The sequence below is a fragment of the Theobroma cacao genome, chromosome 1 (assembly GCF_000208745.1).
Source record: "Theobroma cacao cultivar B97-61/B2 chromosome 1, Criollo_cocoa_genome_V2, whole genome shotgun sequence".
Lineage (NCBI taxonomy): Eukaryota > Viridiplantae > Streptophyta > Magnoliopsida > Malvales > Malvaceae > Theobroma > Theobroma cacao.
In genome coordinates, this window is record NC_030850.1 from 15,373,033 (window position 1) to 15,391,604 (window position 18,572).

General features: G+C 31.6%; 1 long non-coding RNA gene across 1 annotated transcript; it reads left to right on the forward strand.

Annotated features, from left to right (window-relative positions):
* LOC108661618 lies at positions 239-1,824 on the forward strand. Its single transcript, XR_001927393.1, has 3 exons — positions 239-269; positions 913-997; positions 1,785-1,824. It is a non-coding gene; the product is annotated as an uncharacterized LOC108661618 (long non-coding RNA).

Here is an 18,572-nt window from a genome sequence, read left to right on the forward strand (position 1 = left end):
GTAGGATTGGATAAATACCAGAATATTTGTGGTGGAAAATTAAGAAGAAAAAGTCAAAAAGTTAAAAATTTGGCCAATAAGCATGTGACACATGGCATGCTTGATTATTTTATTATTTTCTATAGAAATCAGCCCATTAAATCCCCAATTCCCTCACCATATTCGGCCTAGACATCCAGCAACAAGAAAAAAGGAAGAACAAAAGGAAAAACAAGAAAACCTAGGTGGAAATTCAAAGAAAAAGTGAAGAAATCAAGGAAACAAGCTAGGTAAGTTAAAATTTCTTTAATTCTCCTTGATACCTAGCTTACCCATGCTTTTGTTCTTGATTTCCATGGTTGAATATTGAGTTATCATGATGAATTCAATTCTGAAAAATGGGTATGGAAGAGGAATTGTTGTTGGAATAATTTGATTTTAGACTATGTTAGTGTTTAGGGATAGTTAAGCATGGTTATGAACAAAAACACAAAAGAAATATTCAATTTCTCTAGGGTTCCTTGTTGGTCGAACCATGAGGGCTGAATATCAATGGGGGATTGTTTTTATTTCAAGGAAAATGGCATGGAAAATGATGAATTAAGGTGAAACGGTTATGTAGAAAAAAATTCGATGCTAGTGCACCAAATGACCAAATTTTTCTATAAGGAACTGTGAGGGTTCTAATGCTGAATTTGGCTTTATTTAAATGTATGTGGTAAATTAAGGTATTAGAGGAGAAATGAATTAATTTGGAGGTGATTTGGACACAATCGCCGATTAATCGGGTGATCGGTCGAATTTAATCGATACCGTGATTAAGCGGTAATCGGGCATATTTTTGCATTTACATATCAAGCATTAGTAATTTAAATTAATTTATATCAATTTAGGGACAATATAGTAAATTCCTCGACTTTGTTATTTGTCAAGGTGGTGAGACGTCCGGAAAAGGCAAAGGAATTACGCCTGAGGACTATTAGTCAGAGTTCACCCGGAATCCGGATTTTCGACACCTGTGAGTGGACTGCCTATCAAAATTGTTTTGGGAATATGACTGTTTTGAACAAAGTGTTTGAATGATTTTATGCAATTTTTCATGAAAATGAATGCCTTGGGAACAAGCTTTTGAGAAAAGGTTTATGTTATGAAATGTGGTTATTATGGATTTCTATGTGGCTGCATTATGTTGATATACATATATGCTTGAATATAATGTTGTGTAATTATGTTGACTCGGCTATGTGCGAGTAGGGAGTGCGCATAAGCCGAGGATGACCCGGTTATGTGCGAGTAGGGAGTGCGCATAATCCGGTGATGACCCAGCCATGTGCGAGTAGGGAGTGCGCATGAGCTGGTGATGATGATGATGAGCTGGTGATGATGATGATGGGTTGGTGAGATGATGATGATGGGTATATACGTATATATATATATATATATATAAATGTGTGTGATATAGCAAATTGATGGACAATGATTTATGGTTGTAATGTACGTGAAATTTGACACATTATACTTTGAGAATTTTCATGAATGTTAGGTTGATTTTATTAGTTTAGCAGGATGGCTTTTGTTGAGTGAGGAAAAATGTTTCTCTTGTTGCTTTGTTTTCACTGCATCGAAATTCATGCTCGCTGTAGCGAAAAACTCTGGGGTTTGGAGGGGTTTTAAATAGGAATGAACTAAATTGCATTGTTTGAAACAAGTGCATCATGATTTTAAATTTTTCCTAATTGTTGCTTGTTCCCTTCCTTGTTCACTCACTGGGTTTATACTCACCATTTTCAAATTCATGTTTTCAGATCACGAGGTAGCCGATAATTAGGACGAGGTGTCCTTGTAGATCTGTGTACATCTTCTGGTAGGTGTCTCGGCATTCGGTAGCTGTATATCCATCCGAGTCACTCCGCTGGAGGTCGAGTATTATTTTGTTATGTATAGATGAACTTAATGTAAATTTTAAAGGAGTAATGCCAGTACGAGTTGGCAATGTATATCACTATTTTGATTCAAAGTCATGAAATATGACTTAGTGATAATAAATAGAATCATAAGTAAGATAAATAATAGGCTTGCCTGGGTTTAGTGGATTATGTCCATTGGACCCATGCGCCGGTCATGACCCGAAATTTGGGTCGTGACACTTTCATTTCTCACTAATTTGAGAACAACTAGTATTAGTCACATTCAAGTCCAAAAACATATTTGTTTTAGCCTTAACAATTTTACCACATCCACTTAAGCAAAAAATCTATAACCTATGAAACAATCTCGGTACCTAATAAAATAGTAACAATTGAAATAATACTATATTTTAGTTTTAGTGGGATCATAAAGACCTACCTTTAAAGGATACTCCCAATTATGTAAGTGATTAAAACTAGGTTTACATTCGGTCTACAACTCAAAAGAGGTTTTAGGTTCATATTGTAAGAGATTTTATTTAGGATATATAAAACTATTTTAATTACTTCTCCCTACATAAATTCTAGTAAATTAGCCCTACTCATCATACTCCTCACCGTATTCTTTACAGTGTAATTTCACCTTTTAAGTCATACCATTTTTTCCAAGATTATGAAGAGTAACATATTGGGCGTTATTTCATAACTTTCTAAATATATCACAAATGGTTCCTTTTGTTGTTTTGTTGTTTTGTTGTGTCATGATTGTCATATACTCACCACCTTTATTATACCTGTCACTTTTAATGGTTTTTTCCTAACTATTTCTCAACTTAAATGTCAAAGATCTTGAATTTATCAAGAGTTTCAAACTTTTATTTGATCATGAGCAGATCACCATAGCAGGAAAAATTATTAAAAATGTCATAAAATATCTACGATTGCAAATGATAATGGTATAAAGTCTGTTTATGTCAATATAAAGAAGTTTTAATAAACCAAAACTTTGGTTTGACTTCATTATCTTAGTTAATTTACCTTTGTAATAGTCAACACATGTCTCCAAGTCATTATGAATTTGAGTCTAAAGATGTTATCCTTTATCAACCTTTCTACCATTTCCCTAAAGATGTGTTTAAGTCTTTAATGTCACAACATGGAAGACGTTTCTTTTATACAAGATCTTTTGGTAATTCTTTCAACAATATATGAGATAAATAACACTAGCCAATAACTTTTGAAAAAAAAATCTTAATAAATGGATCATTTATTTCAAAACCACAACCACCATTGTCTAACCAAAAAATAAACTAAATTTCATCCAAATAGCAATGCTTAGAAAGTGTTTTTCAATAACAATTTATGATCATTACTTGAATTCAACCAAAATATTCATATTAGCTCTACTTTTACCTCTTCATTGTTACGAATCATAAGTTTAGACTTCTTCTTATTTGGCTTTCCCTCGCTTATGAATCCCTATAAGGTGGCAACTTGATTAATTTCACCATTGCCTAGCCACCAAGAACTAGATAGCGTTTTAGTTAAATTAGATTTATGTATAATAAGATTCAAGGAGTTACCTTCACACTCGCATTTCTCTATCTAAGTTTTATTTTTTGAGACAATCTTACTTCTTATGTCCCTTCTTCTTATGAAAGAAACATTTAAGTTCATTCTTCTTTTTATCTTGAATGTGTTTAGGAGCATTATGTTTTGAGTTTTTACTTTTCTTTGTGACATGTTTTGGTAACAAGAATGGCACTGTTCGATTTTCAATTTTGATCTTATCTTCCCTGACAACACAACTAGTAATAATATCATTAATGCTTTAAGCTTTATCTTAAGAGTTATAGGCAATCACTATATATACAAATTCAGGTGCAGTGGTTGTTCAAGGCTTGATGCAAAATACAAGTGTTAGAATGATGATATCAAGGCTTGATGATCAAGCCTTTCAGTTTAGTCTAATGGTGGACCATCTTCATGATGTACTTGTTAACTCCTTTTATCCCATCGTAATTCATGTAATAAAATCCCTTTAAAAGAGTACCAATTTTAGCATTTGATGACTTTCCTATAGCTAAAGAATTTTTTTTTTTTTTTTGCATTAGTGGTATCAAGAAGGATATTTAACAGTTGATTATGAATGTACCTCTTAATAACAACCAACATAATTTATCGGATTTCTCTCATGCCTCAAAAGCTTTCATAACATTCATAGAACTTTTTTGTAGGCCTTTTTATATTCATAACTAGGTTTATCCTATTATCTGAATGACAAATTTAACATCTTTCCTTCTATTTTTAAAGTTTAACCCAAGCAAAAATCTCAACAGTGGGTCACATTTTTATTAATTAAAAATGTGATATTAAAATTTAAGTAATGCAACATAACTAAATAAATAGGGTAGTAAAATACTCCAAACCATAAATGACTATGATGATTATAACCAAAATGTCCAAACATATCATCAAGTAAACACTTTTAGGTTGAATGCATGACATGTAATTAGGAGTCCATTCACATAAAAATGGCCATGAGAATTTAACAAAATCTTTGTAACTTATCATCTTTGGATGAATAAATTACTAGAATCAGTGAATTCTCAAAAGCATACTCTTATTTGTTGCCTCTTAATTTTAATATACAAACACCACTTTTAGGTGAATAAATGCATACTAAAATCATAGACATCTTTAAAACATATGGATTTCACAAAACTAACCAATTGGCTACTTTAGTGACAACAATTAGCTAGCACAATAAAACCTCTCTCACAACAAGATATTGCCTTATATTACCCACACAAATTTTATAAGATGATTTTTAACTTAATGAGCATAGAACATAAGTGATATAATATCTACATATGTAATAAAACCTTCGAGATACTTCGGTTACTATATCTCCATTTGTCACTAAATATATTTGTTGTCTAAAAAACAACTACTTTAAAAATTATAAGATTTTAGTTATTAATTTTGTACTTTATAACTTTATCCAACAATATACAAAATACATAAATATCGGGGAGAGTACATGCTACAACTAAATTGAAAAATATACATATTATTTCTTTACTAGACGTAATTTAAAAATATCATTTTCAAAATATTTGAAATAATCAATCAAATACACATAATAAATAAATAAATATTAAACGTGTATGAAAAATAAAAAAATAACACAAACATGTAATATAAAGAAAGTATAATGCAATTTATTAAAAAACTTCAAAAACTCAAAACATGTAGGCTCTATTGTTGTCAAATTTACCATGCAAGTGCACGTATCCTTAACAAGTAAATAGAAAGTAAAGCATTGAATCCCACAGAATATTGTATCAACTTTTACTAAGTATTAAAATTAAGACAACTTAATCCTATTCAAACAACCGATTTTCAAAGCTAATGAAAATTAAATACACTAAAATTAAGAATAAAAATCACAATTTAAATATAATTAATCAATCAAATAGAATATAAAGTTACAATATCCCCTCAACACTTCATCTGAATCTCTTTTACTCTCTATTTACGTACTAGATAGTTCTAAATTGTTAACATAAAATTTTAATGTATTTAAAAGTCTCCGTCGAGGTTCTTATAAAAATATCTCTCTCAACCAATTTATTATATGCCTATGCAAATTGTAATTAAGAAAAACTCATTAAGCTTTCTAATATTGGCTACATGTGACATGCAAATGTATGTTTACCTCACACGCGAATCAAATCGATCATTTCATGCAATTGATATTGAACATATACTATTTCATCTAAGGCTTATACTAAACTCCCTCTCTTAGTTCCGTTTAGGTTACCCTATCAATCTAATTAGTGGCCAATCAATCAGACACATTAAGAACAATGTTAAAATAAACAACTCATACAAAATTAATCATAAGTAAAAAGACTATTAAAAATTCATACTATATATTGGGTTCAATTGCAATTCTAGAAAAGAAATTTAGTTCTTCATAATTCCTAAAAACATCATCCAAAAAAGTTTAACCATCAACACAAAACAAAAAAAAAGTATAAAAAGAACTCAAGAAGAAAAGAAAAACTCATATTCATTAGGTTTTCTATCTTCAATCTTTAAGAGTTTTTCCTCACTTTCTTGCTTGCTTGACGACTCTTTTTCTTAAGAGAAAACCTAGCTTTATTGTTGCCTTCAATTGTTCTGAAAAGGTTTTTAAATAAACCTTAAAATCCTACTCAAAACGAAATTTTGAAATTTGTGCCTGTGGAAATAATCATGTTAGCACCATGGTGCCCTTTTCTCGGGTCAATATATGGGGCAACTTTCTCTCATGGCATCGTGATGCTAACTTTCTGGTGTCGTAGCCTTGAGCTCACAAGTTGCATTATGGAGCTTCTTCGCAACACGACTTCATGACACCCTCTTCTTCATGGTCATGATGTTTAGCGTTCTACCTTACCTTGTTGTCTCTACTACACTCCTTCAACTTGTGACATGATTTCCTCCTTTTTTTAGGTTGAATTGGGCAAAGTGGAAGACATGAAACTTGTATCCCTATAAATTTCCAATGGCTTAAGAATCACATTAATTGGACTTCTAGAATGAAAGTTATGCTCAAAACATTGTAACATGTATAAGAGAAGTATGAACTTTTGTGCATTTTTTTCATCAATTAAACCCCTTTTAAGTGCACACCTACAAAAGCAATAAACTAATCTCTTTTCAATGTTAATGGAATGAGTTGTTTAGGGGTAGGTTTCATAGTTAGAAGGCCTAGTGGAGAGTTATTACTTGCTAGAAGAAAGAAATTTAAGTTTGCCAGAAACGCGACGATTGCTGAACTAAGATCACTACTTTGGGCTTTAATAATTTGCTCTCGAGAACAGCTGGTAGTTCATGAAATAGAGGTGGATTGTTTGCAAGAGATTGCTTGGATTAAGGATAAAAATTTTACTAGTGAAGTTGGGGCTATCATGCTCCCAAACTTAAGATTTTACTGTAATACATATGAGGGCTAGGATTGTTATTTTTTTTTTTTGTAATACGTATTGTAATGGCTGAGTATTATGATATGGAATGAAATACTCTTACTCAAAAGAAAAAAAAAACTTAGTAATAACTAAACTTCAAATCAAATTATCATAAAATAACTTAAATTAAATTGACCCAACATGATTTACTAAAATAAGATAAATAACTAAAAATATCCAATTCCTAAATTAAATCTCAAGAACTTAACTCATTTAATGGTCAAAATGTGACAAAATAACTCTATATCATAAAGTTATCACACCCTTAAACTTAAGATTTTGCTAGTCCTTGAGCAAATCATAAAAGAAAAATTAAACAAACATGAAAGCAATCATAAATGACAAAAACACTTAAATGATGATAACAAATAACTAGAGATGACAACTTACTAAAGATGAGTCACACCAAACTAATGATCTCTAGAGGTGTCAATATGGCCACAAAACACTGTGGGTTGAGAAAATATGGGTTGGGTCGAGCCGGGCAGGGTTAGCCCATTTTTTACATGGATTGTCAAAATCCCAACCCAACCCACCCCTTGCCATCCCATGGGTTGGGCTGGCTAGCCCACTTTCAAGTTCTCATCATGATGGCATTCAACTTCAAAATCCTAACACAACAATATTGACATTAAAGAAACAAACTACCACTCAACACCAGCTTGTAACATCCCATGATCTAGAAAACCAATACCAATAACCAACAAAAAAATAAGCAATCACAAATTTGTCACTTGACATGAACACACTAAACTTTTCAAACATACCCAAGCTAAAATTTTCTGCTTTCCATGCTTAAAGTTTAGAGGTGACACTCAAAAAGTAATCTATGACAAGAAACTTTACTATCAAACAATCACGATTCATAAAGAATATTGCTCCCACACAACATTAGGAGAATTTGAACTCTTTTAGACAAGATTTAAGATGACTGGAACGGATAATTCAATACTAATTCCATGGTTAGACTATAGATGAAACAATCAATGAGTTACCTAATTAATAATTTAATTGATAAGAAACAAGAACTGAAAGCCAAAGGTGATATGAGAATATCACCAAATGCTTACTTGGGTTGTCGAAGGAGATTAGAGGAAAGATGCCCACCTAGCCTGAACGAGAGAAGTAAATTTGATGAGAGATGCTGTCGGTGAAAGTGGGTCGGAGACTTGGAGGTAGCTAACATTGGGGACTCTTCAAGCGAAGAGAATGGTGACCGATTAACTACTTGACAAGAACTAGGCAATAGGGCTTTGGACTTCAAAGGTGCAAAAGGGAGTGAGAGTTTGAAAGAGTAGAGTGAAAATTGAAAAATGGGTATGGGCTATAAAGTGAAAGAAAAGAAAGAATGGGAGGTCTTAACTTTTAATTTTTTTTTCTTTTGGCCCACAGGACTGGCCCGCTCCAACTCAAGACAACTTACTAATCAAATGGGCTAGCCCATTTAGGCTCGATTTTATTATGGGCCCACAGTTTCATACCCCAACCGCACTTTTAATAAAATATGAGTCGACCCAATGGGCTAGGCCAATTTTGACAAGTCTAATGATCACTCATAATTTCCAAAAAAATTAACTCAAAATCTCAATTCAAGGTAAAACATAGATATCATTCAAGACCCTAATTCAATTCAAATGCAAGCTCATTCTTGAACAGATTTCAGTGTGTGTGTGTGTGTGTTTAATTCTTTACAAAGAACATCATGCAATTCGGATAAATTTATTCTTATGCAAAATTTGAATTAGTACAAGAATCCCATAGGTTTACTTTTCATCTCTCTCTCCACTAATGTAGACTAACACTTAACCAAGAATCATTAGGACTTTAATTAGCTATGGTTCAAATCACCCTAAGCACATTAATCATTCTAGGACCCTTATAGACCTCAATTCATACTGTAAGTAATTCTCTTTACTTGATTTCAACTTTTTCTTTTGTCTACCATTTTATTCTCTTTTCTTTTCCTTTTTTTATCACAACTTTACACTCCAAAACTTATTTCTTTCTATGATGGATAGTGGGGTGAATATTAAGCATTTTTGAATTTTTTTCAACTTCACCTTCTATCTTATTCAACATCTAATTCAATACACGTCCTAAAATGATTAATATACTTAAGAGTGAGGGATGCAACATTAGAAATTTATTATAAGCTAAGCAAAATGAAATAGTTGTTTGAAAAAGAAAAAGTAAAATTAGGCTCAAAAGGTATACTATGGATAAAAATATATAAAGGTAGGCTCAAAAAGCTCAAATAGTTCAAAGATGGCCTAATTCATTTCCTTAACTAAGTATTGTCTAGGATTTCACCTCAAGAGAAAATCAAACAAATCCTAAAATTTATGACATAATCTAAAATTCACATCAACATAAACCGTCTCTAAATATGCACAACTATTCTAAGCAAAAGACAATGTGCTCAATAAATGAAAACCACATCATAACAATGATATTCACACAAAAATTTATCATAAACTCAAACAATATCCATACTTCCCAAACCTAAAGATAACAAGATAACTAAGTTCTCCTTATTGGATAGGAAAATCATTAGAAAAGGTGCAAAATCATTCAAGCTATCAATAAAATAAACCTTTAAAAACTAAACATAAATGAAAAAAAAATTGAGATAATCATGCAAATGAAATAAGCTTAAGACATAAATGAAAAAGATGGTACCCTCCTCGAAACTTAAGCTACACATTGTCCTTAATGTTTAAAATAGAAAAAGAAAAAAGTAAGTAAAACTCCCCTGACAACGGTAGCAATGTGGAAAAGGCTTTATTTTTTTTCTTCGTCTTCATCATTATCTCCAAAGTTGTTAGAAAAGTCCGATAAGATGACAAAAATCTATAAGAAACAGAATAAAAACAAATTAATGGAGAAAATCTAAATAAATAAAACAAAGTAACTTCAAACAAAAAAAGTGAGAGTTTCAAAAGCTTGGGTTGCCTCTCAAGAAACACTTTTTTATAGTCCATAGCTTGACTATGGCACTTTTTTTTGCATAACTTTATCCATGGAATAAGACTTGAGGCATAGTCTATTAACCATGAGTGAGCCAGTATCCTTATTATCAATCTTTATTATACCACAAGGATAGACTTTAACCACTTTGAAAGGACCCAACCATCTTGATTTACATTTTCATGGAAAAAGCTTGAAGTGTAAATTAGAAAGTAACACTTGTTGTCCAACCTCAAAACTTGTTGTTACAGGATATTCCTTGTTAAAATCCTCCTTAGTCGACTCATCAACTAAATCCACTCTATAGCAATTATTTGTATAAAAAGGATACTTAGTTGCATTAAACAAATTAAACACTATTTCCTTTTCTCTAACTTTGAAAGTTATCTTATCATTCTTCACATCTATGATTGCTACTACTATAGTTAAGAATGGTTGTCCCAAAATTAGAGGAACTTCAACATCTTCTTCCATCTCAAGCACAACAAAGTTTACTGGAATGTAAAGCTTCCCAATTTTCAGCAAAACATCTTCTATACTCCCTATGAGGTACTTGATTGATCTGTTTGCTAATTGCAAGGTATCTGCAATAGGTTGTATCTCCTTAAGTCTAAGTTTCCTAACAATAGACAAAGGCATAAATGAAACACTAGCACCTAAGTCACACAAAGCTTTAAAAAATTTAACTTCACCAACAGTACAAGGAATGGAAAAACTCCCTAGATCATTAAGATTTGGTGGAAGCTTATTTTGGATTATAGCATTGCACTCCTCAAGAAGTGCAACTGTCTCCAAATCTTTCAATGTCGTCTTTCTGGACATGATCTTTTTATGGAACTTTGCATAAGAAGGTATTTATGCCAAAGTATCTATAAAAAGAATGTTAATGTGAAGTTGCTTGAAAACATTCAAAAGCTTTTTAAATTGCTAATCTATTTTCTTTTGCTTCAATGCTTGAGGAAAGGGAACGGGAAGCACATCTAGCTTGACTTACGGTGGTGAGGATACTTCTTCCCCTTACTTAACTTTATCAACTTGAACTTGCTTGCTATAAGTATCTTCTTGATTAACTCTATCTTCACCATTTACCACTTTCTACCTTTTACCTCATCAAGCTATTTACCACTCTTCAAAGTAATTGCATTGCATTGCTCATTTCCTTCGCTTTTGGGATTTAGTTTAATGTCATTCGGTAAAGTTCCCTAAAACTTGTTATTGATGGCATTAGCAAGTTGACCTACTTGTGTCTCAAGATTTTGAAGTGATGCCGCTTGACTTTAAATGAGAGAATTAGTCCTTGCCATGTACTGCATAAGTAACTCTTCCATAGATGGCTTTTTCTCAAGCACAAGAGCTCTAGCTTGAGGTGGAAATCCAATAGGAAAGTTGGTTTAGGTGCTGATGAAGATTATTGGTTGTTGCTCCAAGAGAAATTAGGATGATTCCTTAAAATAGGATTGTAATTATTGGAATACGAATTATTCTACTGTCTATTAAAATTTTCAACAAACTGCACAAATTCAGCATTAATAGGACACTGATAATTGGAATGCTTATCTCACAATACTTACATGTCACAAAAGGACTCTGAACGGAATGGACACCCAATGTATCAATTTTTTTAGTGAGCACAATCATTTGTACAATGAAGGCATTAATTGCAACAAGCTCATGAACACCAACAACTTTTCTTGGACCCAATCTCTCATATGGCCATTTGTAACTGTTGGAAGCCATCACCTCTAACAAATCATATGCCTCATCCATAGATTTTGCCATGAGTGATACTCCTATTGTAACATCAATGGTAGTTTTAATTTGATCCATTAAACCATTATAAAACATTTGTACTTGCAACCATTTAGGTAACCAGTGATAAGGACATCTTTTAAGTAGATCTTTATACCTCTCCCAAGCTTATATAATGATTTCGAATCAAATTGCATAATGGAGGTGATATCATTTCGCATCTTTGCTGTCTTAGCTGATGGAAAGAACTTAGCTAAGAATTTATGAGCCAAATCATCCCAAGTACTAATAGAACCAGTTGGAAGCAAATTCAACCAACTTTTTTCCTTGTCTTTCAATGAAAATGGCAAGAGCCTCAATCTAATGGCATGATTAGAAATGCCATTGGTCTTGAATGTATTGTAAATCTCTAGGAAATTCACAATATGTGCATTAGGATCATCATTCAACAATCCCATAAACTGAGTTGAAGTCTAAATCATCTAAATGATTGTCGGCTTGATCTTGAAGCTCTTAGCTTATATGGTAAGTCTTCGAATGTTAGAGTGAAAACCTTGCACAAGCGACACAACATATTCTTGTAAAGACTTGTTCTCTTTTTGTTGATCAGCCATTGTGTCACATTGAGTCAAAGCTTGTTGATTCTCCCTCTAAAGTCTACAAAAGGTTTTGTTTTTCAAAAAAAAAAAGTCTACAAAAGGTTTTGTTTTTCACAAAAAAAAGTCTACAAAAGGTTTTTTCGATTTCCAAATCAAAAGGAATAATTTTCAAATTTCTGACTCTTTGCATATAATTACTAAAATTACCTAAAAACAAAGAAAAGAGAAGTTTGAATTAAGACTAAGATTGTTTGCTATTAATGTTAATAGAAAATTTTGGCAAATAATGCCCCGACAACAGTGCCAAAAACTTATTGTCGGATTTACCACGCAAGTGCATGTAACGTTAACAAGTAATATAATAGAAAGTAAAGTATCAAATCCCATAGAGAATTATTCCAACTTTTTCTATGTACTAAAATTAACACAATTGAACCTTATCAAAATAACTTACTTTTAAAGCTATTAAAAATTAAATAAACTAAAACTAAGAATAAGAATTGCAATTTAAATAGAATTAATCAATCAAATAGAACCTAGATTACAATATCCTCTCAACACTTCATCTGAATCTTTTACTCTCTTTTTACTTACTAGATGGTCCTCGAGTTGTTAACCTAGAATTCTAATGTATTTATAAATATTCGTTGAGGTTCTTATAAAAATATTTATCGCAACCAATTTACTATATGTCTATGCAAACTGCAATTAAGAAGGACTAATTAAGCTTAGATTATAATATTGGTTACATATGACATGTAAGTGTATGTCTACATCACACGCAAATCAAATCAATCATCTAATACAATTGATATTTAACATATGCTAGTTCATCCAAAGCTTACACTAAACTTTTCTCAATTTTGTTTCGGTTACCCTATCAATCTAATTGGTGGCCAATCAATCAAACGTATTAAGAATATGATTGAAATAAACAACTTAAACACAATCAATCATAAGCAAAAAAAAGTATTAAAAATTCAAACTACATGCTACGTTCAAATGCAATTATAGAAAAGAAATTTAGTTCCTCATAATTACTAAAAACATCATCCAAAAAAAGTTTAACCATCAATATAAAACAAAGAAAGTATAAAAAGAACAAAAGAAGAAACAAAAAACTCAAATTTGTTAGCTCTTTGATCTTCAATCTTCAAGAGTTTTTCTTTGCTTTCTTGCTTACTTGATAGCTCTTTTTCTTCAGAGAAAACCTAGCTTTATTGTTGCATTTAATTGCTTTGGAAGGTTATTTAAATAAGCCTTAGAATTGTACTCAAAATGAAACCTCGAAATTTATGCTTATGAAAGTAATTGTGTCGGTGCCACGACGCCCTCTTCTCGAGTCAATATATGCGACCACTTCCTTTCTAGCACCATGGCATTGAGCTCATGAATTGCATTATGGAGGCTCTTCTTAGCATGGCACCGCAGTGCCCTCTTCTTCATGGCCACGGCGATAAAAGTGTTGTCTTTACTACTCTCCTTCAAATTGTGACGTGATTGTCTCTTTCTTTTAGGCTGAACTAGGTAAAGTGGTAAATATGAAAGCAGTAGCCCTATCCCTTAACTTTTCAATGGCCCAAGAATCACGTCAATTGGACTTCTAGAATGAAAGTTATGCTTGAAACACTACAACATGTATGAGAGAAGCATGAACTTTTGCACACTTTTCTTCATCAATTAAACCCCTTTTCAAGTGCACACCTACAAAAGCAACAAACTAACTTAGTAATAACTAAACCTGAAAGCATTTATCATAAAATAATTCAAATTAAATTGACCCAACAAAATTACTAAAATAAGGTAAATAACTACAAATATCAAAATTTTAAAGTAAATCGCAAGATCTTAGCTTATTTAATGCTCAAAATATAACAAAATAACTCTATATAATAAAGTTATCACTTATGCACCCACATGTGCCGTATGTGCATATGGGCTTGACCCACACGCACTATTCGTGTTCTTCCCCATTTAAACACTTGAACAGTGGCTATCCTCCATTAAAGCATGATTTGAGCATTTAAGTCCATTATTTTGGCCTTTTAACACCATATATATAATCAAATCCTAAATGAATTTAACCTTGTTCTCCTACGTAACTTTGAAGTAAAACACATAAATTGAGTTGATTTTGAGCTAAATTAAAAACAAAACTCACGAGTATGAACCCTATAAACGTAGCACCTTCAATTGACGAAATCATTTGGTTGAACAAAGTTTTATGATATTAATAACAATCTTTGGTTATCAAGAAACAGATTCCAAGATAATTTTACAAAAATTATATAAAATCATTTGAGTTCTTGATTTGAAAACTTTGAAACTTGCGACTCTTAGAAATACCGTTTCTTAAGCATGAATTCAGCCAATTCCAGAGATATAGTACGACTAAAGTACCATATTACCGATAATGTATCATTAAATAAACATGCCCAAGATTCAGTTCGCATTGTATACAAAGAAATTATGAATTTAAATAGCATGATTACACAAATTCAAAACTTCGATTAATTCATGTTTTTTACATATATAAGCAATTAATAATCACAATAAGGATCTAGTAGATTTCTAAAGTTATATATTCACGTTTTACACGTAAAATTAGAGATGAAGATTCTTAGGATTCTAAATCCCAAAGTATGGTTGCTCTTAAATCATATTGAAATTTTTATGTATAATAAAATACTCTTAATTTGAGATCCATCATAGCAGAAATTTAAAATACATAAAAATGTAGCTAAGGTTTTATCCATAACTCTGGTAGTAGAAACATCATGCTCACCCTATTGATTTCCGGAATTCAATACATTACTTTTCCTTTTTTATAACTTTCTAATGGGTAAGAAATTAAACATATAAAATAGAAGAGGAGACTTAATCTTTCTTTTATAATTAGTGAATCCCCAATCCCATCCATCGTAAAGTTTAAAGTCTTTCGCACAAGCCTATACCATTGAGCTGACATAGAAGATTGGAAGTAATTAAACCCATTATTAGGTCATGTTATATGAACGTTAGTGTTATCTCATTATCCGGACTTAATTAACTTCAACTGTTTTATTTTTTTGATAAATATAAAAAATAAATTATGTAATTCCACACTTTAATTAGACGAAATAATTTGACAATAATCAATAATTGCAGGCGTGTCCATTGTCGTAGCAATGGAATCACAAATGATGGAAAATTTACTGACACGAAGAAACCAATAAAATACCGTTTCATAAATTTATATTGATTTTTCTTATAAATGAGGATGTCGCGTTTGATCGTGTATATATACCGCATTTGAGAAACAGGAGATTAAAGAACATACACTAGGGAAAATCTAAGCCGTAATGACATCCAGCTTTGTGACCCAATATAAATATATGAAGCCCGAGACTCCGTAGTTGGAAACAGACTTTGAGCTTTTGCTTCCACAGATTTCTTTCCTGTATAATATTAATTGCTTCCATTATATCTAGCTGCAAGCTGAAACCCACCTGGCCTCAGTGTCTGGATGATGCAGATAGATGTAGGCTACAGGATATACTGCTTTGAAAATCTTGGCAAAGAAAAGTTGAAGAAGCAGATCAGCTAGCATTTGATAGGACGGTGAGAGTTGCCTGGTCAGCCATGCCACAGAGACAAGTAATGAAGTGGCAAGCACTAGTAGTTGAATGTTGACCAGAATTCAATACCATGCATGCATTTACTACTTGACAAATATGTACCCAACATGTATTTTTTTTTTAATTTCCGCACGTTTTTTTTCTTATTTTTTTAACAATGACGAATTCTCCTTGAAATTTGTTTTCAAGTATTTAATCGCTTATTGATAAAATGGCAAAAATTAGGTAGGGTTCTATAAAGCAAATTTATGTTCATTAAATTTTAGCAATTGTGAAATCTTTTTAAAAAATATATATCAAGTATTTGTTTGCTCCATGATAAATAAAATGGCAAAATTAAGCTAAACAGAATTCACAAATTAATTTATAAGAAATTACATGGAAAAACACACATTAATCAAATATGGTAATCTTAAAAAAGGAAGAATAAACCGTCGGGAATGATTCCCATCATTGAAGCATGTATGATCAGTTCTTTCATTATAGGTATTTTTCAGATATGAATCAAGTTCAGTTTGAAATATGTGCGGGGCCACTGGGGAATAAGCACTGCATATGTCACCTATATCCTTTCATAAATGATTTTCCAGATTGAGGGATAAATGATTGCAAATTTCCCTTCTCAAGCTCTTTTGAAGTCGAAAGAGATAGCATCCTTCTTCGGTAACAAGATCATAAATGAAGGAGTGCGGCTCCCGAGGGTTGGCAAAACCTCATTGATGATTCCTTTGAATCAAAAATAAATTGATTTCGTTCAAGAAAGAGACCAGTAACCAATATTTATGCAAATGCCGGGTCAGCCATGGAATATTTTTCCTTTGAAAAAGAATTTATGGATGATCAAATAATCAAATTAAAGTCTCTCTCTCTCTCTCTCTCTCTCTCGCCCACCCCCCCCAAAAAAAAAATTAAGGAATTTTTGCAGCTTGCACAAGTACCACACATACAGGAATAAATATGTTTTGGCTCCACTTGATAGATAAAAATGACAAAATAAATGAAAATTAAACTTCATCCATCTTAAGTATACCTATATACCCAACAAACTATATATAAGATAAAATGCCATTTTTTTTCCTTTTGGGGTTTATCCATTCATAGGTCATAATTTCATTTTTGTTGTTCAACAACATAAATGTCCAGGAGTGATGAATCTGCAGAGATGAGCATAATCTATATTGTAGAATTTAAAATTCATCTCCCCATACGAAATAGAACAAAATATACAGGAAATCAAGGTAACAATTTTTGTAATTTTTGCATGTACAAGGTTAGAACTTTGGTACAAGTATGAAGCAGGTTTTGTGGGCTAGGCCTCCACGTTTCAATCGATTTAATAATTAACAATGCTAGAAGATTCATTAAGTTGAAGTAAAGTAAAAATATTTTTGGGTTCTTTATGAAAATAATTAACCCCTTGACTTTCCAGCGTTGTATTGTGAGAAAATTAAGCTTTAAAGTTGTTTAAATCTTTGAGCACTTGAAACTGGGATATTATGTATATAGACATCTATCTCAGATAACAAATACTTGAATGTTTACTATCTTGAATAAGACTAAAGTTTTATGATGCGCATGCGGGTGCACATAATTATCACCTTTTTTTGTGTCAAGACAGTGTTCAGTGGGCGCCTCCAATCCACCTTAAATATTTAATGTTATTCGCTAATATTTTGCTATGTTTAAGTTTAGTCATCCAAGTTTGTAATTGTGAATTTGTTTTTGGGGACTGGTTTGCATTAATTGTGCATTCACAGTTAATTACTCCTTCTTTCTGTAACTACTCATATTTAATTCTAGAATCAATACATGAATTGTTTACTAACATTAAACTTAGCTGCTTAAAGTTGAAGGTAACTATCTATAAATGTAAGTTCAACTGTTCAAGGACCATAACCTCATTTTTTTACCCTTTTTTATACTTGGGTTTTTTTCTTCTTTTTTTTTTTTTTTGTTTTGTAAAATGATTTGTGATTACTATTGAAACAGTATTTCAATCACATTAAGTACAACAGAGAAAAAAAAAGAGGAAATTAAAGAATCATAAATGGGTCAAGCTTCTACTCTTTAGACTGTCACCAAAAGCCTGCCCTAATTAATTGACAAAGCTACTAATAGGGACACTGCTCTTTAATTATATAGTCGCCATGCATTTTTCATCTGTATCTTTTATGAGGATCTAAATCCATCTAGTTTGCTCATAATGATGCTAATTAATCAGTTAATGATGTAGTGCAGAAAGAAAATATGACAGCTAGAAGTTATAATTTAGTCATTGACATCATTTTTAATTATCGGGATTAATTAGAGAAAAAGATTGTCTTAATTATGATTTATTGACTCATCGATCAGCTATTATTAATAACAAATCATACTACTTTGCTTTGTGATGGACTAGAAGCAATCAAGAGATCAATGACAATTGTACAGGAAAATCGCGGAGTAAGGTATCAAAGTTTGTTGGATTGATTAAATAATGATACATAATTAGTTCATCATATTCCCTTTCGTTATTATTTATGAACAATTTTAATAATATGATGGATTAATCATAGTAATAACAATTTAATAGTATGCTGTAAGGCATTATCCTTTGCCAATAATGACAGCACAATACATTATTAATTAATTTGCTAATTAATAATGAGTCAATTAATTTTACATAATCTATATAATGATCAACAAACTTTCACAAAAATATAAGATTGTTTTTGTGGGTTGATTTTGTTTTTGTTG